Source organism: Bubalus kerabau, chromosome 12, assembly GCF_029407905.1.
Source record: "Bubalus kerabau isolate K-KA32 ecotype Philippines breed swamp buffalo chromosome 12, PCC_UOA_SB_1v2, whole genome shotgun sequence".
NCBI classification, from domain to species: Eukaryota; Metazoa; Chordata; class Mammalia; order Artiodactyla; family Bovidae; genus Bubalus; species Bubalus kerabau.
Genome location: NC_073635.1, coordinates 25,314,858 through 25,342,788, shown reverse-complemented (window position 1 = coordinate 25,342,788; position 27,931 = coordinate 25,314,858). Strand labels below are relative to the sequence as shown.

General features: G+C 42.2%; 1 protein-coding gene across 2 annotated transcripts in view; it reads right to left on the bottom strand.

Annotated features, from left to right (window-relative positions):
• Positions 1-19,285, bottom strand: part of SMAD9 (SMAD family member 9) — a 61,091-nt gene extending 41,806 nt beyond the window's left edge. For both annotated transcript variants that reach the window (XM_055542339.1, XM_055542340.1), the window contains exon 1: positions 18,905-19,285. The gene's annotated coding sequence lies outside the window, so the exon portion shown is untranslated. The remainder of the gene's footprint in view (positions 1-18,904) is intronic.
• Positions 19,286-27,931: the final 8,646 nt, after the last annotated feature.

The window sequence follows — 27,931 nt, the reverse complement described above, 5'->3', positions numbered from 1 at the left end:
TTTAAATGTAAATAATTAAGGAAGTATGAAGATCCACCACTACTGTTGAATATATATTATGTAAATTGCCACTGAATAATTGCATCTTTCCTACCTAACAGCAAATACTGCTGCTATGAGATGAAGCAACATACTGCCATTCTAAAAAATTAAGCCACACGGCCCCATCTGTTTCCAGGTTCCAAGACAGCACACCTACCAGTTAATAAAGAACCTATTAACCAGAGGATGCAAACATGCCTCTTATTTAACTTTTTCAAAATCAACAAGGTGTTGTTGATATAATTTGGCAGTGTGTCTGATTTATGAAGGGAGTGAGATACACACCTCTTTATCTGATAATGATTTAAAACAATATGTGAAGTATGTAAACTGTCACTAAAATGTCACAGCTCTGGGATTTGCCAGGTGCTAACCGCTCTATTCAAAGCCTCAGAGAAAGTGTACAATTGCCCTGGGCAGTCATCCCAGGTTTAATTATGTTCCGGGAGCTTTATTCCCTGGACAGAGGTAACAGTCTGGAGAGAGCTTTGCGTCCACTTGGTCTTCAACTTAGCGACTAAAAGACCACAGCCAATTCACTGCCTCATTTGCAAAACCCACTCCAGGAGGCAATACTGTTGTTCATCCCTCAAATTCAGCCCACGTGACTTCCCTGAAAGAATTCTCTTCTCAGTTGCTTGTACACATTAGTATTTTCACTTGGGATTGTAATGTATTTGTTCATCTGTCTCTCTATTAAAGAAGTCTTTTAAGGACAGCGACTATCTTCTTGTTCTCTGTAGTTCCAATCCCTTGCATAAAATCTGCATTGAATACACACTTTATTATTATTTGTGTTAAACGATTGTGTCACCTAGTGCTGGCACCTGGGAAATAGTAGCTGCTTAATAAATACTATTTACTGGAAATTTTGTTTACTAAATTTTGTTTTCCTCTTTTTATCACATCCTGCTGTTAGAACTCAACTCAGGCTCTTACTACCCTAGACTAGTAGTTCTCAAGGAGGGGGTGGGGGAATTTTGCCACCACAGGACATCTGGAAATATCTGGAGCATTTTTGGTTGTCATGACCAGACAGGAGGGAGCAGGTGTCACGGGCATTTAGTAGGTAGAGGCCAAGGGTGATCTAAACATCCTATAAGCAGAGGACAGCACCCCATAAACAAAGAATTACCCAAGCCCAAAAGGCAGTAGAGAGAAGGCTGAGAAATGCTGACCTAGACTTTCATTTCTTGACATTGACTCCTGATCATTCTACTCTATTCCTATCCCTTTCTCACCTCTATTTTTCCAAAAATATCCCTTTTTTTTCTAATTGAAGCATAACTGACATATAACATTATATTAGTTTTGGGAGAGCAATATAATGATTTTGTATTTGTCCATATTGCAAAATAACCAACACAGTAAGTCTAGTTACCATATAGTCACATAATTTTTTTCATGCGATGAAAACTTCAACTCTCTTAGCAACTTGCAAATATGTAGTAAAATACAGTATGATCATGTGTCACCATGCCATACATCACATCTCATGACGTTTATTTTATAACTTATACCTTTGACCTCCTTCACCTATTTTGCCCCTCACCCCACTTCTGGCAACCATCAATCTGTTCTCTGTATCTATGAGCTTGCCTTTTTGTTTTGGGTTTGTTTGTTTTTTCCTTTGATTCCTCATATAAGTAAGACTAAAACTATTGTCCTTATCCTGTTCAAAAGGTCTTACATATTTAAAAAATCTTTATTTTTCAATTAAGAGTTGTTGCTGGATTTTCAATAACTTGGTTTAAAATAATTGTCAACATATAATTATGTCAAAAGCAGAACCAAGTTTTTGAAATTCTTATTTCTAATGCACCTACTTGACAGCTCTCTTGCCTCAGATGAAAGCTTTTGAGAACACTGAGGGGGAAAAAAAAGACTCTAGTGGGTGGCAGCTAGTTTTTCTTCAGTGATCCAAATTTCTAGAGCTACAAAGACCAAATGACACTTCAAATTTCATTTGCAGGACAAATGCTGGGCACTGAATGTCAATCACACCTCAGACTGTTATCCCGCATACCTGCCAGAAACTAATTATGATTCATTTAAAATTAAGATCTAAGACTAGTGGGTTTTAGAAACAAAGAATTTTTTAAAATATCTGATTTCTGTTACTTCTATGACTGTATGTTATGAAACTCCACAGAATTTTAAATATGAAAAGTATATACACAAATAGGGAGAAGTTACATATATGTAGTTCTTTAGACTCTTTCCATTAAAAATCATGTTCCATGAAAATCATATATCTGATTAGGAATTCATATCCAGAATATATAAAGAATACAACAATAAAAAACCAAACAACTCAATTCAAAGTGGGAAAAGCACTCAAATATTTTCTTTCTCCAAAGAAAATACAGAAGTGGCCAATAAGGTGCTACTTAATGAGCACCATGATAAGATGCTCAACATCATTCGTCATTAAGGAAATTCAAATCCAAACCACAATGAGATAGCACTTCATACCCTTTAGGATAGACATTACCAACAAAACAGAAACTAACAGGCATTGGCAAGAATGTGGAAAAAATAGAAACTTTGTGCACTGTTGATGGGAATGGAAAATGGCTCAGCTGCTATGGAAAACAGTTGGCAGCTCCTCAAAAATTAAACGTAGAGTTACCATATGACCCAGTAATTGCAATCCAGGTACATACACAAAGGAACTGAAAACAGGTACTCAGACACGTACTGGTACTCAAACTATTGCTCGTAGCAGCATTATTAACAGTATTCAAAAGGTGGAAAGAACCTAAGTGTCCATCAACAGACGAATGGACAAACTGTGGTGTGTATATATATATGTGTGTGTGCGTGTATGATGGAATATTATTCGACCTTTAAAAGGAAGGGAATTCTGACATACACCACAACATGAATGAAACTTACAGACGTTATGCTAATGAAATGAGCCAGACACAAAAAGTAAATTTTGTGATCCCACTTACACGAGGTAAATAAAATAGGCAAGCTCACGGAAGTTACAAGGACTAAGAGGAAGGGGAAAGGGGAGTTTCTGTTTAATGGGAAGAGTGCTGAATAAACTCCAGTTTGGAAGGATGGCAAAGTCCTGGAGATGGAGAGTGGTGGTGACGGCACAGTGTGGATGTATTTAACCCCACTGAACTGCATACTTAGAAATGGTTAGAATGGTAAATTTTATGTATATTTTATCACAAGAAAAATCTTATTCAAAATGTTATAATAATTTGCTTCATCACTACCTTTAAGGGATTTTACAAATAAAGTCCAAAATTAGACGGTTTCTTAAAACTCTAATTTTGAGATGAAAAATAATGTGCCATTGGTATGTAGAAGCCTTGAAAGAAACTAGGGTCCCTGGTAACATAAAATGCTGGAAAATATTCATACACAGCCCAGGCCCAACTATGGAGGTTCCGCACCTTTCAATAGCCACACTCACTGCAGGACAGCTGTAGTTTTGTGCAGTCCTGGCATTCTGCCTGCCTTTCAGATGCTTTCTTCCACTTAATGCTGAATCATATAAACATATCAATTTTCTCTGACAGTGGCAGTTGGGCCCGGGGAGAGGAAAGTACTGTTTTAAAAATAACATTTCCTTCTATGCTAAGAATAAGAGGAAAATATGGAACTATCTCTAGAGAGATTATTTTTTAAAACGAGATCTACCTTCTCAAAACCAACCAAGGGCAAGTTTACTTACCACTAATTTATATTGTGTGTGTGTGTGCTAAGTCACTTCCATCGTGTCTGGCTCCCAGACCCTATGGATTGCAGTCCACCAGACTCCTCTGTCCATGAGATTCTCCAAGCAAGAAAGCTGGAGTGGGTTCCCATGCCCTCTTCCAAGGGATCTTCCTGACTCAGGGATCGAACTCATGTCTCTTACATCTCCTGCATTGGCAGGTGGGTTCTTTATAGCTAGCGACACCTGGGACTCCCCTAATTGGTATTACCGAGCTTTATTTTCTTGGAATCAGTTATTCTCAAGTGAAAACCATAAAACTTCTTCACTCATAATAAATTATACAAGCATTCACAGATTCAACAACTGTGAGCATTTTGAAAGAAAGCAGAAATATGAATTCCTTTTCATGCACTATCATGTCTGATGTGTAAAGTTGTATTAAAACCTACTAATATTCCAGAAACTCTATGACTTCAAATCTATTGGGAGGTTCACACGATTTGAAATTCATTCTTCCATAAATTGACTTTATAATCCTTCCTGGAATAGAACTATAATAGAATCTACTGCATGGGAAGACTATTCGGTTAAACAAATTTATCTTATACTACACACCTAAGTGGGCTTCCTGGTGGCTCAATGGTAAAGAACCTACCTGTCAGTGCAGGTGACGTGGGTTTGATCCCTGGGTTGGGAAGGTCCCCTGGAAAAGTAAATGGCTACCCATTCCAGCATTCTTGCCTGGAGAATACCGTGGACAGAGGACCCTGGTGGACTATAGTCCTTGGGGTCGCAAAAGAGTCTGACGTGACTTAGCGACTAAACCACAACAAACACCACACCTAAGAATAAGAATATTTGAAGTTAACTTAAATATATGTATTTTTAATCATCATTGGGTATAGTGTGGCTCAGAGGAAGTGACATAATGATTGCTTGAGCCTCATCTGATAAAAGCCCACAAATATATCAAAACCTAATAATGCATAAAGCATACAAACAATCTCACTTTAAAATAGAACTCCAACAGCAGCTTGGTTTCTTTTGATATTTATACTGAATTTCACACAAAACAAAGGTCCTAACAAAAAGTGCTATATCTCGCTTAAACCAAGATGTGGTTATACCAGGCAGCCTCGTAGTCATGATGTAAAGTACTAAGGTAAGCTGATGTCATTTGAACCTAAGCTTAATAAGCCTTTGAGAAGTCTTGATCTATGTTCACTTAAATCCCTGAGACAGCTCTCTTGGTATTCAAAGTCTGATTTTTCAGCTAGAATGTCAATGTTGGTTAGACATCATTTCCTAAATTTCAGTCTCAGAATTATTTTGGAATTAGAATTGTTGGAGATTTAGAATTATATACTTTTTAAAGGGACAAGATACTTTTTTATTGATGCTCATTGTCATTTCCTTTGGAGATGGAATTATTATTCCATGACCTATTTGGTGTTTTATTGATGCCAAATAAAATAAAAGGGAAGTGGAACAGGCATTAGAGCATCAAAGAGGCGTGAAAATGAGTAACAGAAAACCTCATTCACAATGGAGTCAGGAAGTCTGAGCAGCTTACTTTATACATACCAGCAAGAAGCTTAGTTTATATACCCCAGCAGGAAGAAGGAAGATTTTCTCTTTGGCCAGCAACAAACCAACCAATGAGAAACTGCTATAACTCAGCCAATGAGAAGTTGCCACAACCCCAAATTCTTGCTCTCCTCCAATGAACTTTCACTCAAAACAGCCCCTCCCAACTTACTCATTTCCTATATAAAAGAATGCTCCTCTCTTTTGGTCTCCAGACTTGCCTACAGTTTTCTATAGTTTGTTTGTCCTTAATTGCAATTCTTCTGCTATTCCTGAACAAACTTGATTTTTCTGGCTAAGTTACTTACTACCTTTTTGTTTTAAAGGTTAACAGAAGGAATCTAAACAACATACCTAATGGCTAGGTCACTTTTAAGGTAGAGTTAGAATGCTATCCATTTTTTAGGTAGTATTCTGAACATTAAGAGCAAGATCAAACACTTTTAAGAGCAAGCAATTCTCAACATTTATAAAAGAATGTCAACACTACTTTGGGAAGATGATGGCATAAGTTTCTAGCATTCCAACCTATATCCTTTACACTGTCCACATATAGTTGGAAATAAAGTACACCATCCCACAAGTGTGATACCTTATTATTCAAGTTTGGAACGGCCCACAATTTAACCAGTGGTTCCAGGAACAAGAGGCTACATGATGTAAGCAATTGAAAACACAGGAATTAGTGGGAAAACCCTTGAATCTGAATGCTAGCTCCACTGCTAGCTGAGACCTTTAAATAATTAACCACTTTGACCTCATTTTTCTCCTCTGTAAAACTGAAACAATAAGCCTTACCTTTCATACTAAGAGGATGTGTGAACAAAAGCAATTTGAAAACTGCAAACTATATAAGGACACTCTTTTTATTATTATATTAACAGTTATACTTCCGCTTATTTTTTCTGCATACCTCATTGTAGAAATAAAAGGTGTCCAAAAGATGGGGGGAAAGGAAAGAAAAACAATCTAAGAAATGGATCTGAGACAAAGAAATGGAAAAAAGTCGAAAGGAAGATAAATGTTCACATAAAAAAATACTATCTCTACTATCTCATATCAGCATTTCATTAGGAATTAAATTTATGGCATTTGGACTTCCTTGGTAATCCAGTGGTTAAGACTTTGTGCTCCCAATGAAGAGGGCCCAGGTTTGATCCCCTGATCAGGGAACTAGATCCCACATGCTGCAACTAAAGATCTCACATGCAGCGACTAAGACCCAACACAGCCCCCCTCCCAAAAAAATTATGACATCATTTCCTTCCTAATCAGCTTCAACTGCTACTATTCACCCAGCGAAGTTGGTGTCTAGAAATTCTTGAGCCTATAATATATACTTTTTATATAATTCCAGCATCAGACGGAGAGGGAAGGTGAGAAGACAGACGGACGCTGACAGAGACGGAGTGAAATCTGCACAAAATCTGACTATCCAGTAATTGCTTTTGTACAAAACATTAACTGAGAAGCAGCAACAAGCGAAAAAGAGGCCTGCCTGCCAAAATACATGTGTCATCAAGCCTGCACAAAAAAAGATCATGCAGGACCTATTCGCCATTATTCTCGACCCGGTTTAAACAAGCATGTTTCTAGGACTCGCAAGCTTACAGCGAATCAGAACTGCAAATGGATAAGAGGAGGTGCTACCAGCAGGTAGGACAGCAAAGAGACATCAAAGCTGGCAGCATGACCCCGAGGAAGGGGACCAAAGCAAACAAGCAAACAATCGAAAACTAAAACAACAAAAAACAAAGCAAAAAAATGTATCAAGAAACAGACATCTGATCTCTAAAAGCCCAAGAGTTTGAGGTCAGTGTGTCTGGGAACGACCAGCCCCTCCCTCTGAGCTGCAGAGCTGCTTACGTGCAGTTTCCAAGGGGGGTTCCTCAGGATTCTGGAGACTGGAAGGAGCCTCGGACCCAGCAACAAGGGGGGAGGGGGAGTGGTAGGAGCTAGACACCTGGGGAAGGAGGGGGGCATGCAGGATTCTCTGTCCCTCGTCCCCGCCCCGGGTGGACGCCACCTTCCACCAGAGCAGGCCTGCTTCACTCAGGCCTTTACTTCCTGAGGCTTCCATGATGAAAGGGCCTGCTGACTCAAAAACGAGTTTTAAAAAAATTAATACATGACTACCACTAACTCTCTGGTGTCTCAGAAGGTAAAGAATCTGCCTGCAATGCAAGAGACCTAGGTTTGATCTCTGGGTTGGGACGATCCCCTGGAGAAGGGAATGGCAACCGGCTCCGGTATTTGGTATTCTTGCCTGGAGAATCCCACGGACAGAGGAGCCTGGCAGGTTATGGTCCTCGGGGTCGCAAAGAGTTGGACACGACTGAACCACTTTCACACACACACACTGCTAATTCCAGAATCCCCCAGAGCAGTATATCCAAATGCAGAAATGGGATCTATTCCAGGTGCTGGAGAGAGGAAGTGACAAGCAGAACACAGAGGATTTTCAGGGCAGTGAGATTGTTCAGTAGGGTAGGACAGTGGTGGAGGCAGGTCATTACACTTTTGTCTAAACACATAGAATACACAACACTAAGCGTGAACCTGGATGTAAACTGTGGTCTTGCGGTGATAATGTACCCGCTCCAGTGCAGGATATCAGCAGCGTGGAGGCTGTGCAAGCAGATATATATGGTAAATCTCTGCAATTTTCACACAGTTTTGCTGTGAACCTAAAACTGCTCCTGGGCTTCCTTGATAGCTCAGTTGGTAAAAAATCTGCCTGCAATGCAGGTGACCCTGGTTCGATTCCTGGGTTGGGAAGATCCCCCGGAGAAGGAAATGGCAACTCACTCCAGTATTCTTGCCTGGGAAATCCCATGGACAGAGGAGCTTGGCGGGCTACAGTCCATGGCATCACAAGAGTCAGACACGAGTTAGCGACTAAATCTAAAACTGCTCTAAAAATAAAGTTAATGTTTAAAAAAAGAGAGAGAGAGAATTAGACCCTCTTATGTCACTTAACGGAGAAGGTAATGGCAGCCCACTCCAGTACTCTTGCCGGAAAATCCCATGGACGGAGGAGCCTAGTGGGCTGCAGTCCATGGGGAGGCTAGGAGTCGGACACGACTGAGCGACTTCAGTTTCACTTTTATGCACTGGAGAAGGAAATGGCAACCCACTCCAGTGTTCTTGCCTGGAGAATCCCAGGGACGGGGGAGCCTGGTGGGCGGCTGTCTCTGGGGTCGCAGAGAGTCAGACACGACTGAAGTGACTTAGCAGCAGCAGCAGCAGCAGGTCTCTTAAAGCCCTGTTCTCCCTGCTGGGAGCACCACTCTCTAACCACTAGTCCAGACTAGGAACCAGGAGCCACCCTTGACCCTAAACAGTCCTACAGAATTCTATCCCTTCCTCTTCCTGGATCCACAGGTCACCAGATCCTGAGCTGGGCCCTGCCACGCCCTACTGAGTATGTCCTGTCCTAGACATCTTCAGTGAGTCCGAATCACTCCAGGCAGCTGTCATGGACTGTGCCTCCCCGCCCCCAGCAACCCACCCCCCTGACAGCCTCCTCCCCGTGGGGCTCTCATGGGATGTCCTTCCCAGTCCTGAGTGACACCCTGCTGTGAGTCTGCAGCCAAATGGCCAAGAACTGTTTATAGCAGTGGGGATTAAAACTGCTTTGTTTGTGCTTTAAAATTTCTTGTTCAGTCGCTCAGTCGTGCCCGACTCTGCAACCCCATGGACTGCAGCACGGCTGAAGGACAGGCTTCCCCATCCTTCACTATCTCCTCCTGAAGTCTGCTGATACTCATGTCCATTGAGTCGGTGATGCCATCCAATCATCTCATCCTCTGTTGACCTCTTCTCCTCCTGCCCTCAATCTTTCCCAACATCAGTCTTTTTCAATGAGTTGGCTCTTAAAAAGAGTTTTATCCAAATTTCTCCTCTCAGTACGTATTTACTTATTTTATATAAAAACATAACAGTAAATATTACTGTGGGGTGGGGTACGATTTGATGCTTTTGGCATTGTTTCAAATCAGGCTCATCACAATCTGGCCTCCCCAACTGTATGTTCCAGCCTCAACAATCCTCATGCCCTTTGCCCTTGACTCCCTTCCCTCTCCCCAGGAGGCCTGTATGCAGCCACCTTCTGCTCACTAAAAATCGAGCTGGACGATTTCCTGGAAACCATCCCTGAGGCCTGGGCACTAACATGGATCAGCCTCCACAGCGCCCCTGGGCTTCCCCATCACCTGGCACTGACCTTCACTCCTGACACCTTATTTGTTACTTGTTTTCCCCAGAGATGCCAAGTTCCTTCTAAAGGGCACAGGCTGTGGTCTGGACAGCTTCACACCAGGTCTGTACTACAATAAATGTTGCATGAGTGAAGGTAAATTCTAGTTTTATCACTAATAGTAACTATTTTATTATTAGGCCGTATACTATTAGTCTAACTGCTGAAAGTGAAAGTGAAGTCGCTCAGTGTCTGACTCTGTGACCCCATGGACTGTAGCCTACCAGGCTCCTCTGTCCATTGGATTTTCCAGGCAAGAGTATTGCAGTGGGTTGCCATTGCCTTCTCCAACTGCTTTGTTGATGTGATACAATAAATTCTTCCAAAAGGCTGAGTTATAGAATGCATTCCCTCCTTCCTGTTCTGGTTAATCATCTGTCTACTTAAGGTGACATTACAGAGAACATCAACCTGTACTTGGATACTCACAAAGTGTTCAGTGTCTGTGAAGATCATTTCAAGTGTTTTTAATAATGATGCGTGGGAAATTTAAAACGTTTTATTGATGTGTGCGTATTGTGGGAGGTTGAGTTTCCTGGCCACAGGCTGCCTGAAGGATGAGATTAAAAACCAATAGAGGAGAATCACTAATGAGGTGTGTTATGCATTGAAGTTTGGGGAAAGGCAGATTTTTAATGGCCCAAGGCGGTGTATCAACCAACTCACCAGCTTCACCGGGTCCTAATGTGGGCTAATTCACATGCACCATGCCTCTACAACTGGTCTTCACCTTCCTTCAAACCCCTTTGAGTATGCGATTCACCTGTTCAAACACTTAAGTACTTCTCTTTTGACCAAAGGTTAAAATGGAATCGTTCTCTTGTGCCTAGAGATTAAAATCCAAACGCTTTCTTCCTTTACTCTACAAAACACCAATCTATCTTAGGGGAAAAGAAAAGGACAAGGTCAAAGGAAGAACTAAATTCATCAAATAGTGATGAGGAACCAGACATGGTGCCAGGCGCTGAGTATCTCAAGATAAAAGCGTGGTACCTTTCCTCTAGATATTAGAGTCTTCAGAGGGAGACAGAAATCTAAACACATGGTCATCAGACAGGTGACAGGTGCATTATTATAACTGTTACTAAAAGGGCTGAGGAAGGTTTCCTATAGGAGGGGCCATGCAAACTCCCTCTTGAGACAGCAGAGGATAACGGGGGAAATCAGAGCGGTAAAGTGTTCTTTTCCTGAAAGACACAGGGGTGCAATTCCAGGCCCAGGGATGCCCTCAGCATCCTTAGATTTTCACAGGGACTTGCTGATGGCATCACTATTCCCATGATGCCTTCTGTTTCATCTCTGCTTACAGTCCTCTGTTGCTGTTCAGTTGCTCAGTCATGTCTGACCCTTTGTGACCCCATGGACTGCAGCATGCCAGGTTTCCCTGTTCTTCACCATCTCCTGGAGCTTGCTGAAACTCATGTCCATGGAGTCGGTGATGCCATCCAACCAGCTCGTTCTCTGTCGTCCCCTTCTCCTCCTGCCTTCAATCTTTCCCAGCATCAGGGTCTTTTCCAACAAGTCAGTTCTTCGCATCAGGTGGCCAAAGGATTGGAGTTTCAGCTTCAGCATCAGTCCTTCCAATGAATATTCAGGACTGATTTCCTTTAGGATGGACTGGTTGGATCTCCTTGCAGTCCAAGGGACTCTCAAGAGTCTTCTCCAACACCACACAGTTCAAAAGCATCAATTCTTTGGCACTCAGCCTTCTTTATTTATATGGGGCTTTGGACTGTAAGGATCATACTATGGTCCTAATTATCCTTGTCAAGAATGACTCAAAATTCACACACAGTTAAAATGGAATTTTAGCCAGAAAAAGAGGCAAGAAATCAGAATACAAAAATCAGATGACAATTTTTGGTATAAAAAGTCTTGGGTACACATTTTGATATTTGCTTTCCTGACCTCTCTCTCTCTTCATTAGGCTAAGAAATCCTGGAGACCAGAGTTTTACTTTGTTATGCTACTTTATGTGGTCACCTTTTTATATGGTCCCGAGGGCCTGGTTTGGGGCCTCACAGGCAGTATAGGTACAAGAGACATAGAGTAAATAACACTCAATGAAAGACCAAATGTGTCAGTCCCACTTTCCAGAGCAACTTTTACAGCCACAAATCACATTTTAAGAAGACCCCCAAAACATAATCAATACAGTATTTAAAAACATTTTTTAAATGACTGTTTGCAGTCAATTTAGTTCAATTATCACACAAAGAAGGTAACACTCGTTTGAAATAACACCCAGGCACCAATCTGTCACTGTTTGCAAGCATCCAACACCTAACAACTGCCTTGGGAAACACAAAATAAATAATAAATCCTAAGGAAAGCATATATGTACACAAGGGTTTGTCTTTGACAAACATCACATTCAACTTTTGCTCCTAAAAATGAAATCCAACTACCCCTAGGAAATAGAAATGGATTCTTCCCCGGTAGCTCAGATGGTAAAGAATCCGCTTGCAATGCAGAAGACCCCAGTCTGATTCCTGGGTTGGGAAGATTCCCTGGAGAAGGGAAAAGGTACTCACTCCAGTATTCTGGCCTGGAGAATTCCATGGACTATGTAGTCCATGGGGTCACAAAGAGTTGGACACGACTAAGCGACTTGCACTTCACTTCACTAGGAGATAGGGCAAGAATGATATAAAGGTGTCAACAAGGGAAAGAAAAGCACTTGGGGCCGCATATCTTTTTAATGTAACACATTTTCTCATTTTTCACACTCACTGGCTTCTAATAATCACTCATATCATTAATAATAATCACTCATGTTTTAACCCCTGGTGGTCCCACTTTACAAACAAGTCATATACATTTCTGTGTGGTCATCGGAAAATTGGAATTCCTTTCCCCAGAGAAACGATGTCCTGAGAGATGATAAATTCGCTGGCCAGCCCACCAAGAGGCTCTCCACTCCTGGTACGATTCAGTTCAGTCGCTCAGTTGTGTCTGACTCTTTGCGACCCCATGGACTATAGCACGCCAGGCTTCCCTGTCCATCACCAACTCCGCAGCTTGGTCAAACTCATGTCCATCAAGTTGGTGATGCCATCCAATCATCTCATCCTCTGTCGTCCCCTTCTCCTCTGTCTTCAATCTTGCCTAGCATCAGGGTCTTTTCCAATGAGCCAGTTCTTCGCATCAGGTGGCCAAAGGATTGGAGTTTCAGCTTCAGCATCAGTCCTTCCAGTGAATATTCACCTGTACTCCTGGTACAGGTGGCCTCTAATATTGCTAAAACTAACCCAAATAGGTGATGTCCACCTTTGGCATCTGCCGACCTGCTTTCTGCTGCACCCTCTCAAGCTCTGCTGCTGCTGCTGCTAAGTCGCTTCAGTCGTGTCCGACTCTGTGCAACCCCATAGACGGCAGCCCAACAGGCTCCACCATCCCTGGGATTCTCCAGGCAAGAATACTGGAGTGGGTTGCCATTTCCTTCTCCAATGCATGAAAGTGAAAAGTGGAAGTGAAGTCGCTCAGTTGTGTCCGACTCTTAGCGACCCCATGGACTGCAGCCTACCAGGCTTCTCCATCCATGGGATTTTCCAGGCAAGAGTACTGGAGTGGGGTGCCATTGCCTTCTCCGCTCTCAAGCTCAGGTGCCTCCAATCCTTGCACGTGTCCTAATGCACCAGCTTTTAAATGACCTACTCTTCCTACAGAACTCCAATTCTGTCAAGTGTGAGTCTTAGTAAATAAAAAGGCAAGATGAATGAATGGATTTATAATGAAGTGTGATTAACAGGAGATATTAAATATTCTACCAAGAGATGGAGAATTCTGATGGAATTTGTCATCTTTATCCGAGTTGTTTTCTGAAATGTGGTACTACCAAGTCAATTAAATTAGATACAAGTATTCAGAAAGCAGGGCTTCCCTGGTGGCTCAGCAGTGAAGAATCTGCCAGCCAGCCAGCCAATACAGGAGACATGGGTTCGATCCCTGGGTTGGGAAGATCCCCTGAAGAAGGAAATGGCAACCCACTCCAGTATTCTTGCCTGGGAAAACCTATGGACAGAAGAGCCTGGCGGGCTATAGTCCATGGGGTCACAAAGAGTTGGACATGACTTAGCAACTAAACAACTCAGAACGCAAGTTGTACCACTTTAGATGAACTCTACTATCCATCACCCTCTCCTTAAGAAAAAAAAATCTGCAAACCTGCTCTAAACCTTCCAAAGCCCATAAGTGCTTGGGACAAAGTCCTTCCAGGCTTTTGATAAACTGCCTCAAATACCTATTTCACAATGGACTGCAGTTTCTAAAAACAAACTCACACACACACACACATTAACTAGAGCAAATCTACAATCGATCAGCTTCCAAGCAGTTTAACAGATTAAAAAATGAAAAATATTAGGCTACACGGAAGAAGATATTTCATGGGTTAAGAAGGGTTTATGAAGGCAGGAGCCCCCCACTGCCCGGCTGGGGAGGTGCTCTCAGAATCGATCAGGTGAAGCCGTTGCTCCTTCAGAGTGTTGACACCTCCACCACTTCCAAACCTTCTCATTTGCTTCAGGACGAATCCCCAAGGCCATCAATACACCTGGGTGCCCCCAGAGCACATGTGAACTCTTATCTGTCTAGTGCGAAGGAAACTAGATGGCCATCCCCGATAATCCCAGTGTTTGTAAACAGAGACAGCTTTGTACAACTGCAGCCCTAAACCCGCTGTGTGATTGAAGAATACACGTTTCCTATGTACAGTTCCTCAAAGGCAATGTGACAAAGGGGAAAAAGGAAGTCATCGGATATGAAATATTAAATTTCCCTAAGAGAAATTTATATATAAAAATAATCCCCACCAGTGATATCAGATAATCAGAAGGGAGAGAGAGAACGATTTTGATAGTATTTAGCCCCCACCAAAAAAGAAAATAAAAGCTGTCTTTTTGGAAAAATCAGGACTTTGGAGAACTCCTTTACACTGATTTCATGGATTAAAGTTTTGTCTTTGAATTAAAAATGGTTTAGGGAATGAAGCACGAGAACCAACAGTTCTTCGGGGGTTAGGACTTCTGACATGATACAGCTCTGCACATCCACATTTATCATCTGTATCTTAATATTCATGCATTTTCACTTTAAATTTTGCATTTAAACTTTATTTCAGAGTCTCTTGAGTTTAGAAAACTTGTTTTGAGTTCATTAGACTTCCCAATTAAAACTGTATAATCAACTATATTATATAGGCATGATATTTATATACAAACTGTATTTTTTACATTATGTTAACTCTATTAATTCAAACCACTAAACAGAACGTGATGCATGTTAAGACGGGGTTTAGTATCTTTTGGTAACGTAATGAGTAATATACAGAAGGGGGATTCAGGTCTTCTGACAAGCCTGACGAGACCCCTTCTACATCCAACCTGATCAAAACAGAAGCTCATCTCAGCAGCAGTAGCTTCTTTTGTGAGCAGAGTTTGAAACACATACACTAAAAACAGTTTTTCTGTGGCTACTGCTGGCGGGGGAAGGGGGTCGGCATATTGTGTTAGCAATTTTCTGTGGAATCGAATTAGGGTTTCATTGTGGTAGCCGTATCACATTAAAAATCTGGGTTTTTCTTTGCTAAATGGTTTCCATTGTGTGTGTAGTGAATCTGATATGGAAAATTGCTAATGCAATAAGAGTATCATAGAAGCTTTCCTGACTCTAACACTCAACCACAATTTTCAGGAGAAAGAGGCTCTACTGGCCAGGGGTAGGGGGTGGGGTCACTTTCTACCGTCTCTCCACAAGTCCTCAGTCCTCAGCCCCAGCTCAACACTGGCTTCGTAAAGATGGACCATTAATACCTATCATTTAGGGGAAACTCCTTTACAGATTTTATTTCAGACCATGGGTTCAGTGAAAGACGTGCCACTGAATTAATATTTATTGACAAAGCACTAGCCAGGGCACTGTAGTCGGCATGAAACAAATAGAAAAGATAGATAAAACAAGGTCCCTTCCTTCGTAAAGTTTTGACAGGACTGTCTGAGGAGAAGAACGAAATTAGCACATAAGGAATTCACCAAAAGGCAAGACACAAGGGTGCAAAATGCCAAGGGCCATTAGGTGTCAAAGGAGGACGCACCTGGACAGGACTGTAAAAGATGAGGAAGGTGCTGGCAGGTCTGTGGATCTGGCGAGAGGTGGGGAGGCAGAGGGAGGCGATCTAGGCCTTGGCGTGAGGACACGTGCAGAGGAGAGGAAAGCCAGGGCAATGAGCAGGGGAAATCACAATTCTTTATTTTAATTGCAGCATAAAATATGGAAGGAGTGAGAAGATAAGCCTGGAAATTGGTCTGGGGTGAGCTCAAGGCCGACACAGAGAGCAGTGGGTGCTGTTCAGGTGGTTTGGGGTGGCAAGTGTCAGGCTGTGGGCCACTGGCAAGAACACTCAGCTTCTATGGGTCTGATGGTTTCTAACACTAACAAACATCTTGAAATCTTAACTCTAGTTAGCCCACGTTTCTTGAGAGACATAATTTTATAGGAATATTTATTTTTAAAGGTTAGTTTATATCCAAAAGATATTTATTTTTTTCTTGTTGTTATGCCCCTACTCTTGTCATGAACAGTTCACTAGGTCAGTGTTCTAACGTGCTCATACCATTAAATTCACTCACAAATTTGCTGTTTGCTTTTTTCCCCCCTTTAGAATAACTTTTCAACTCACTGGCAACAGTAACCAAGGAAATATAAATCCAACAGCCTAGAATTACAACTATTTGAAGAGACTCATGCTTTCGATGTACTGTTACATTTATAGTTTCATTCCAGACTATTTCCCGCTTCTGAATTTCTCACTAAATGTTAGATGTGATGAGCAGAAAATCTGCACTATGCCTCGTTAGAGCTTTAAAATTCAAGGTAGTATGTTTTCCAAATTTAAGAAAAACCAATTCTTCATTTTCATAACTTTTAGCTTTCCTTATATCAGAGTACATTTTGTGTATAAGTATTATTTCCAACATACTTAAGCCAAACATAATGAAATTGCTGTTTTATTTATTGCAGAGGGGATGTCAGATATAAACTAGATAGTTGCCTAAGTGCTATGGTGACCACTTATTAAATACCAACTCTTCAAATACAGCAAAGGAAAATTGTACTCTCATTAAGAAGAATGAAACTGTTTGTAAAATTGAAATTGACTATTTTAATCTTTATGAAATAATTTCTGGACAGATTTTTTTCCTCCAACTGACCACATGATTAGAAAGGATAAACAAATTTACCAGTTGTTTATTACTTCTAGAATCCTTAGCAATGTTTCATTAACAACAAAAACCTTTCTGTCTCATCCCATGCATGGTCTTGGGCAATCAGAGAGTAGTAATTGACATTTGTGAATATTTTCTGATTACTCATTAAATGGAAATATATCAAAAAAGAAGAAAATTTTAAAAGAAGCAAAGTCAAATAGCTCATGCTGACTTTACCAAATAACAAAGATGTGAGAATTGCAAAGTATTTAGAGGTTTAGCCTAAAATTTGTTTGTATCTTTGATTTTTAGCAAACACTGTACTGATAAAAATGAGTTTGCTCAGATCAAGAGTATGTTGGCATTCTCTTAAACATAGCTTGAAACCACAGAGCCCAAGCAAAAAACAGCTCTGACAAAGATGGCCAGTCAAGCATAAAAATGGGAGTTGGTTGTGTCAGAATAGATTAACAGGCTGAAGGCTGTCCGCTAAAGACAGTTGTCTTGCCATCAATGAAGGCGATCATTGCCACTAAAAGTTACTTTTCTGATATGTTATTTGCAACTTCTATCATAATATATTTTAAACACTCCTTATTTATAAATGATTACATCATTTTCTTATCTGCAGTGTCCTTCTTGGATAACCACAAACTTGAAAGCGGTCCAAAATCTTGCTCATGGTTTCCTACAAACATAGGGGCACTTACTAATTGAACTGTCTATCTGGAGTTAAAAGAATGTGTTTGGGTTTTACTTTTACTTCCTTTTTAAATATAGATCACTATTTCTACAATGTAAACATTCAATGGCATTCCCTCACAGCGACAGTAATCTCAAGGCAGAAGATACGCTGTAGGATTAATTTATCACCCACCCAGAGGGATGCCTCAAATGTCTGGCTCAGTTATGGCCAAGGAGCTAGCATTATTAAGTGCCTTATGAATTTACAGCTATCCTCTATCATTCCTGTTCAGCAACGCTTCCAAAAGATCATCCGGGAAATCTGGTAAGCCACTGAAAATGGTACTTGTTAACTGGATCCGTTCAAAGCCATCCACAGTGACCTGTGGGTGTGTATCCGACTGTGAATTACTGGGTAAAGAATTTACGTGCAATTTCATTCCCAAACTCGATTTTACCTCATTTGTAGCTTATTTCTCACGAGTACCCAGTTCCCGCCCAGAAACAAGTCAACGGAGTATTTCTAAACCATCATTTCAAATTTCCACTGTCAAGGGTGGGAGGAGGAAGGAATAGTAACGGGAAGACTTGTCAGCGATTAGCCATCCATAAAAACGCACCCCCCTCCTTCCCATCACAATGCTGGCGTCACTTCGTCTCCTGTATCTGTTCCCCACCTCGCCCCCCTCCCCTCTGCGGAGACTTGGCACCGAATGGCAGGCGAAGGAAAAAGACAAACACCCCGGCTCCCAACACAATCCAAGTGTTAGCCTAGAGACACTTGAACAACATTCCTAACTTTTTTTCCCCCCCTGCTCATTTCGCGCGCCTCAAAGGTAAGCAGAGTAAAAACGGTATGAGACAGGAGGCCGGGGAGGCCAGCTGAGTCACATTCGCTGCCCTGCATGCACCCCGATTTCTCCAGTGTCCTCCCCAAGCCCTCCGGCCACGGCAAACGGTTATTTAGCTGCGAGTCTGGGTCTCCATGGAGCCTGTCCTCGGTGCGGACCCAGCCCCGGGCCGGGGGTGGGAAGGGGTGGGGGGTACGGACGGCTAGCGCGCACCCCTGCCCTCTCCCCCGGCCACAGCCCCGCACGCCGGCGGGCCGAGCCTTCGCTGACAGGTCCCGGGTGCCGGCGGCCCGCGCGGCCGTCTCCCCGGAGCCGTCCCCTCCCGCCCCACCTCAGACAGGCCCCACCAAGGAGACACAGGGACAGGGAGCACAAAGAGCCCCCGCCACACGCCAGACCCTTCCCTGTGGAAGAAAAACTTCGCTGCACACGCGTCCAGACACTCACACGCCCGGCGCGCGCCGGGGAAGGCATCTCTTACCTGTCCCCGCGCAGCTACTCATCGCCCCCCCTCACCCACCCACCCACGGAGGTCTGGCCGCCCCCCGCCCCGAGGTGGGTCCCCCGGCCGCCCGCTCGGAGCAGCTGCACTCACTGCCTGGCTGCGCGCGCCCAGCGCCTTGCAGGGCCCGGCGGCGGCGGCGGCGGCGGCGGGGACCGAGACAGCGGCTGCAGCGGCGGCGGCGGCGGCGGCCCCAGGCGGCGTCAGTCAGACTGGAGCCGCGAAGCCTCATCGCCCGTATTAGTGCGCCGACCTGGAAAGCCGCCAGGAGCCCTGCTCGCGGGTCCGCCCCCGCCCGCCGCCGCCGCGCGCCCAGAGCCGCTCGGGGAGCCCGCGAGGAGGGGGGAGCGCGGCCCGCCCCGCGGCCACGTGCGCGGAAGCCCGCGGCGGGGGCGCCTCGGGGACGTCCCGGCGCGGGGTCTCCCGGGCCCCCGGGCGGCGTCCCCGTCCTTCCGTGAGACCCGACTCCCCTTGTCCGCGGCTCGGCCCCCTCGGCTGGGCGGCGGGGGCACCTCGCGTCTCTCTCCCCGAGACGTCCTGCCTCCCCATCTGGAGCCCGAGGCCGGAGTACCGTTTCCAGAACTCGAGGTGTGGGACCGATAAATCGGTTTGGAAACCGCCACCTCCAACAAGTGGCTCTTCCCGACGTGTTTCTGGGCCCCGAGGGTGGCTGTTCCTTGCTGTTTGTCTCTTACTTGCTTTGCAAGAGTAAAGGGGGTCATTACCCCCAACCGACAGCGCCAGAGTAACTGGTTTGCCCCTGCATAAGCGGATGAAAATCGACTCACTCAGAGTGGTGAGTGGTGGTTAAAACTAGGTATGTAATTTTGTGGGTTGTCGTTTCCTTACCCGTATTTATTTGCTTAACAGCCGAGCCTATAATATATACTGTTATCTCATCTAATAAAGGTACAACCTTATGGGCACTGAGCAACGTTAATGGGTTAATGGACAACCTTCCTTGCTCACGGCCTGGCTATCCCCCTGGATAGCCTGCCTTTTGAGGTCGCTGTGGGCCCCTCGAACCCGCTCAGAACATGTGTATGAAATGCCACTAGCTTACTGATGGCCTTTGACCCCCATCAGCCAGCGGTTCTTCATAGAGAAGGCATTTACTGCAGGGATGAAAGAATACTAGAAAGGAGAATAAAGCCACAAGGAACAGTATTCAGTTTGCTGCTGTATGTAGGAAAATCGGTCCTCCACAAGGTCCTGATACCCCTGAAACGCAAGGCCGTGAATTGAACTGCCTTTTCTTGTCCTCAAAGCACTGCACTTTCTTCCTATGGCAGATGCCATGCTTGCATTATCACACTGTTGTCCTCTGAGCAACGACCCTGTGTAAAACAGCATTTGTGTTAGCGCTTGAATCATCTTTATACACCTGTGCTCCAGGCTAGGTGTTTTGAGATCGCTCTGGGTGTGAAAGTCCAAGGAACCTTTGGACTGCTACCAATCGCACCTCCTGGGCATTTTATTGCAGGTAAACTAATTAGATCCTCAGAATTGATACCCTGTAGCATATTTGTTTTTTTAATGTTGGTAAGAAATGACCCAGCCACTGTTTCCTTCCCTTAGGTGCATTAGACAAGGCAGAGGACTCAACGCAGAGCAAGAAGCCATAATCTCTGCAGTGCTGGCTTGGGCTTCCAGCACAGTCTTTATAGGTTCTCTGAGTTCTCTGGGTTCTTGGCAGGACTTGCTTCTGCAGATTCTTTGAGTATGTGGAGTCTGTGTTTTCTGTACATTCTCGTTTACATGCCAAGAAATTTTGGCATCCAGAAGTTAGCCTGTCACTTATTCCATGCCTATCATGTATCCCCTAAACCTAGGAGAGCAGGTTAATAATCCTTTAGACCCCCTGAACAATCAGATCTGATTTCCAAGGAGAAAATGCTGACTCTGGGAAGGAAGGCTCAGAGTTGACACCCCATTTTTCAGAAGCTGAATATTCTTGCAACAGGAAATCTAAACACTATTTCTCACGTTTTGATTTTTTTGTTTGGCTGCAATTGTATTGCTGGTTAGAGCAGGTGACAGAGGAGACACGGATTCTATCCCTGGTTTGGGAAGATCCCCTGGAGGAGAGCATGGCAGCCCACCGCAGTGTTCTTGCCTGGAAAATTCCACGGGCAGAAGAGCTTGACGGGCTACAGTCCATGGGATCACAAGGAGTCGGACAGGACTGGGTGAGCACGCACACGCATTACAACTTCCACCAAAAAACTACACTACAGGATTCATGGGTCATTCAGTCATGGGTTGTGATTTGGTAGAAATGCCAGTAAGATTTTGGTTCAAAACCTGAAAACCATGGCAAAATGAAACCCTCCTCCCTTTTCTGAATTACAAGAACTTGGCAGAACGTGAGCTCCTGCAGCCCATAAACCGGTGGTAGGGTAGCCCCCTCACCCGTGAGAAGGTTCATTCTTTTCACTTGTCATATGCCCAGCACAGTGCAAGGTTGCGACAAAGTCTGCAGTAAACCATAGATGCAAAGATCCTGCTTTGTACATCTGTTGTACCAATGCCTGCCTCTGGTCTTCTTTTTGAAAATCTAACAATAATTGTGCGTTTGTGTGTGTGTTGAGGGGTGAAGTTAGGGGTGATTTATGGTCATTTTGGGGAAGTGGTGGGCACGTTGAAGGACTTGGAGAGAGAGTCATATAGTTCACAAAACTTACCTTTATAGTAAGGATAAGGTTTATTCTTATTTTTATGTAGAAGTTAATTATTTGATGGTATATTTTACATACTCCAAACCAGTTATAATGACTTTTTCATTTAAATATCATCTACTTATTTCAGTATCATTTTTGTGGGTTGTGGTGCTTGATTTTGTGGCATCTGATCCCTCCAGAACTCTGTGGGGTCCCATTCTTTTTGAATAGCAGGAGTTTAAGATGAAGATAAATTTAGTTTTGATTTGGGAACTTTGTGAATATGTTCTGAAATAGAAGGCAGTATCCTAAGGCATCACAGAGTTATGGTTCAGTTTTGCTATTCAGCACAGGTGTCTTAACCAACTGAAATTTATTTCTCACAGCACAGTTCTAGAAGTCCAAGATCAAGGTGTCAGCAGATTCGGTGTGTGGTGAGAACGCTTTTTCCTTGTTTGCACATGGTTGTCTTTGCGTTATAGCCTCGTGCCCAAGAGAGCAAGCTCTCCTCTCTTTCTCTTTTGTAAGGACACTGACTCTGTCATGGGGGCTTCCCATGTGACCTCAGGTTCCCTCATGACCCTATCTAAACCTAATCATCCCCAAAGGCCCCACCTCCTAATACCATCCCTTTAACCAAACCCTTCAAGTTTTTGCCTTTAACTCAAATTGATGAGGAAAAGTTTCTCCCTTTCTATTTTAAAGGACAGGCTGAGCCCACTAGACCAGCAAGTTGCCTGGCTGGAAGATGCAAGTTTCTCCCTGGTGTTTATCAACAGGTTGACTTTTTGCCATGCTCTGTGACATTTTCTTTTTTATAAGGGCTTGATAAAGTTTATCAAACACACACTGCTCTTTATTTTTAATTTATAGATGACTTCTGATGGAATGAATCCTAGGAGAAATAGAAGAGATATTAAAAACTCTTTAAATGAGACTAAAAGAACATCTCTGAAAGCATTTTCTGTACAAATATAATGTTTCATGTTCATACAGAATTTAAGATTAATAAAGGATCTTAATCGTGTCTGTGCTTCTACCATACTGCATATTGTTTGGTGAGCCTTAGTCTACTTTTAAGACCTCTATTGAAAATAGTTAAGCATAGAAGAAAACCGATTCATTACTTTTGGCTTTCCTCTTTAAAAGAGAAGTTTGGGTGGAGGGAAAAAAAAAGTCATATTACCTTAGAATAAAGGTCATAAACAATAAAATATATTATTCTGCATCTGTTATTGTTTAGTCACTAAGTCGTGTCTGAATCTTTGCGACCCCATGGACTGTAGCGCACCAGGCTTCTCTGTCCATAGGTTTTCCCAGGCAAGAATACTGGAGTGGGTTGCCATTTCCTCTTTGAGGGGATCTTCTCCACCCAGGGATAGAATCTGCATCTCCTGCATTGGTAGGCGGATTCTTCACTGCTGAGCCATTCTGCATTTACCAAGTACAAAAATATTCTTTTTGATGTGTGCATATGTATTATTTTACATTTCCATAAAATTTTTCTTTTTAAAGCTTAGGCTTGCATTATTTCATTTAATTCAGAAGTAACCCTATAGGGAGGCAGCTCATGTACTGTCTCTGTCTTATCACTTCATAGATAAGAAAACTGTGATGTACACAGCTTTCATCACTGGAAAAATGTCTCATGATTCACCTAAACAGTATCCATCCACATCTGTTGTCTATCCAGAGGGAAGAATGATGTGCAAGAAACCATATTTTTAATGAAATTTCAATTCTGACATATATTTCCTATAAGAAATGTAAATAAGTTTCAGTTTTTTGGAAGTATGTTTTCTGAAATGGTCATTTAAAAAAAGTGAATGTGATGTAATTGCAGCTAAAACTCAGCTGTTGTGCACTGATTTAATCATCTGCAATGGTGAACGCACAGGTATTTGAGAAATTTAAAAAACTGTATGGGACTTGACTAAAAAGGCTATGGTTTTTCCTGTGGTCATGTATGGATGTGAGAGTTAGACTGTGAAGAAGTCTGAGCGTGGAAGAATTGATGCTTTTGAACTGTGGTGTTGGAGAAGACTCTTGAGAGTCCCTTGGACTGCAAGGAGATCCAACCAGTCCATTCTGAAGGAGATCAGCCCTGGGATTTCTTTGGAAGGAATGATGCTAAAGCTGAAACTCCAGTACTTTGGCCACCTCATGTGAAGAGTTGACTCATTGGAAAAGACCCTGATGCTGGGAGGGATTGGGGGCAGGAGAAGGGGACGACAGAGGATGAGATGGCTGGATGGCATCACTGACTCGATGGACGAGTTTGAGTGAACTCCGGGAGATGGTGATGGACAGGGAGGCCTGGCGTGCTGCGATTCATGGGGTCGGACAAAGACTAAGAGTCAGACACGACTAAGCAACTGAATGAACTGAAACAGGATTTTAAATTTTACAATCTCGATTCATTTTTTTCTTCATATAATCTTGATTCTCTCTTCTCTTTAATGGAAAGAGAATAGTAATCATAGTGGAAAATATTGGGTCAAACGCTTACCCTACCTTCTTCAGTATGAGAACCTGTTCCCCTCTGCTAATACTTTTTATCTTAAAAAAGACAGAGTGGGCTGTAATTGCACACTTAGCTTACTGATTCTCCAGCAGTGGGTCATGCTCTCTAGCTGTGATGCCAGAAGATTGCCTAGGGGATTGCAAGGCCTGTAACCTCTGTTTTTGACCCTTTACCCTCCCTCATCTATAATAAACTGTCTTATAAATTCTGTTTTATACATTTAGAACATCAGATTTTTATAGTGTTTGTTTCCACCTTCAAACATAATATAAAACTCTTGAAGAGAAGGAAAGTCTTTTGTATTCATCAATATTCTTACCATGTATTTTCTTCCTCCTAGGGTTCCAAGTTTCCTTCCTTTGATATTTTCTTTCTGTTTAGCCATTGTTTTAGGGTAGGTCTGTAGGTGTCCAATTCTCTTAAGCATCTGAGATTGTCTTTATTTCCCCTTTATACTTGAAGGTTATTATTTTTTTTTCTGAGTATGAGATTCTGCATTGACAGTTTCTTATTTTTAGTACTTTAAAAATAGTATGCCACATCCTTCTGACCAGCATAGTTTCTGATGGTAAATCCAGTCATTCTGATTGTTTTCCTATTATAGGGACGCTGTCTTCTTTTTTTTTTTTTGGTGGCTTTCTAGATTTGTTCTGTCTTTAGTTTTCCGAAGTTTAATTATGTGTCTTGGTATAGATTTCTTTGGGTTTATCCTATAAGGAATCTGATTCTGTGATTCTATGCCTTTTACCAAGTTTGAGGAGTTTTCAGTTAGTATTTTTTTTGATAATACTAATGTTAGATCTTATTAGTTTCACTGAGCCATTTTTTATTATTATTCTACTTTCTCTCTCTTGATCAGACTGAATAATTTCTATTGTGCTATCTTGAGTTTACTGATTATTTTCTTCGTCACTCCCATTCTACTGTTGAGCTTATCCACCAAGCTTTTTATTCAGTTCTAAAATTTCCATTTGGTTCTTCTCAATCTCTTCTTTTTCTTTGCTGAGTTTGTTTCTCTGCTGAAGCTTTCTAATTTTTTCATTAATTTCAAGCACGTTTGTAATTACGTGGAAGCTTTTTTATCATGGCTGCTGTAGAATCCTTCTCAGAGAATCCTAACATCTCTGTGATCTGTATCAGCATCTCGTCTTTTTTCATTCAAGTTGAGGTTTTTCTGGTTCCTGCTTTGACGAGTGATTTTCTTTTGAAACACATTTTTTATTATGTTGTGAGACTCTGGATCTTATTCAGACCTTTTGTTTTAGCAGACACTACTCTGGTTGAGAAGAAGCACCATCTTGTTATACTGCTGGGGCAGGTGTACATATGGGCTCCCCACTTGGCCCCCACTGACACTCAAAGGAAGGGGAACTGTTTATTACACTTGAGTAGGGGTAGGAGTTCTGGCTCACTACATGGTCTGCATTGTCACCGCGGTGGGGTGGCTTCGTTGCTGCTCAGCCACGGGAGGAAGTGCCTCCTCTGACCCCATCCCAGCAGGGAGGGAGCGCAAGTCCAGGCACCCCCGGTGAAGACTCAGGGTTGGCTGTTGGGGGTGAAAGTCCTGCTTGCTGCTGGGCTTTCTGTGACATCCCCCAGGTCAGGGTGTCCAGGTGCCTGATTCCAGCCTTATGAGGGTGTGCATCTAGGCTCCTCACTCAGCCTTTGCCATCGTCGGCAGGTGTGAGGCTACCATTCTTTTCTGTAGTGTTTGGTTGTAGAACAGCAGTTATTGTCTAAAGGATCAAATCTGTAAGGTATTGCTTTTTGAGATCATCAAAATACTAATGAGTTTTAATTCAAAATCAGAGCATTGTAAATGAGTCCAATATAGGATGGACATGTTAAAATCATTAGTTTGTAGATTTGGTGCTTTTGAGTTTGCACAAAAACAAGCAACCCATTAGACTACTTCAGGGGATTTAGCTGTCGATAAAATGGATAACTTCATGTAGTTCTTTTCTTCAGCAAATGAATTGTAATGGTGGCATTATCTAACCATTTGGGGAACCTTTACTGAACAATCACAATTTAGGATGCTGTGGAGACACACAAATAAAATAAAAGGCAAGGCTATTGCAACTGAATGAAAAAAAATTGGAAAACAGAACTGGGGAATCAACTATTAATAGTGGAAATACACGGTGACACAGATACAGCATTATACATGGCAAGAAACATTCAGACATAATCTTGAGTCTAACTCCATGTATACATACATATTCTATAAGAACAATCAGAAGGTTGAAAGTAAATGATAATGTTGTCTGATTATAATGAGACTGTGTCTTAAGTTTTAATCTCACCCATACATGTTTCCTATTGTTTTATTTTTGTAGAAGCAGGACACTGGCTATGTGTGATCACTGGCCAACCACTGGTCTAAGCCCGCGTCATTTCTGCAATGTGGAAAACCATAGCTATATTTGATACATGTTTTCTCTTAGAGTGCCTCCAAGTCTGTACCACACTGTTAGCTTAGGTGAACCTGTGCTTCATATCAAGCATATCAGAAGCCTGTAACAGTGCTCGAGGGTGAGCTGCCTAAAAAAGTACTGACACTTTTCCTGAAACTTCCCCTATGCTTCAAACACATTTTTACCACTAACTTGCAAACAGCAATAAATTATTTTATTGTCTTATTATAGTTTCATTAAGGATCTTATTTTTGGCTCAAGGCTTGTTAACTTTAAATTCTTATAAATGCTCAAGGTCATTTTGTTTGTTTTCTCTCATTTCTACTTGCATAAGCCTTGTTCTGTTCAAGTGACTTGTTCTGTTCTTGTTCAAGTGACTTGTTCTGTTCTTGTTCTGTTTAAGTGATTTAAAGGTTCTCGAAACTTGGTAGTGAATAATTTGTTTATTCACTTGATCAATAATTAAGTGTTTATGCTAAGCACTGTACTGGGAATACTAGTTTTTAAAAACATTTATTTTTATTTATCTATTTTTTGGCTACGCTGAGTGACATGCGGGATCTAAGTTCCTCGACCAGGCCCCTGCAATGGAAGTATGGATTCTTAACCCCTGGACCGCCTGGGAAGTCCCTGAGAATACTAATGTGAATAAGAAATGGTTTCTGTTTTATGAGAGCTTCCAGTCTAATGCAGATGTAACAGTATCACTGTTGTTGAAACTACTGGAGTCATTTTTAGCTTATTTACTTTTCCACATAACTTATAATGCTGTATTTAATGTGCTTCTGAAGCCTTCTATTTACACGTCCCCAGTTATCATACCTTCAGAAACTGAAGTAGCACGGTCATGAAACAGCGTAAGCCCTGGATCCGGGCTTTGTGGGCTGGAATCACGCTCCTCCACCTCCTAGCCCTGTGAGCTGGGCCCATGACTGCTCTGTGCCTCAGTTTCGTCTCCTGTTGTAGAAGTTAGGCGAGTGATTATGTACTAAGTGCTGACAACAGTGGCCGGCAGATGGTCAACACTCAATGAATGGTAGGTGTTACCATTACTTTCTCTAAAACATCAGAAACAATCAAATTCTGAGTTTCAGGGGATCATTATAATGGCTGTTTTTTAGTCTTTAGCTTCTTAAAAACACATTAGGGTTCTGATGTTAAGTAAATATTTACTAATATCATAAAACTTTCTTTTAATAGAGAATTGCTAATTTTTATTAACAAAAATTCAAGAGAGAAAGGCTGACAGGAAGTAAGAAAGTATGGTATATATAAGAAAACTTAGGCAGAAGATAAATAAGACTAAAGTATTAAGCATGTGGATACCTTTGTGAACAAGCCTATATCCTTTCTTTAAAATACAATTTCCTATACTTTTTAATAGGATGAAATGAGTTTAATATAAATTTATATACATTTAAATATTTATTTTTAAATCCCTGAACACTGTTATATGATTACTGTTTATATTTAAATTCATGAGAATTATATAGACATTTTAGAAGAAGAATGCTTATGT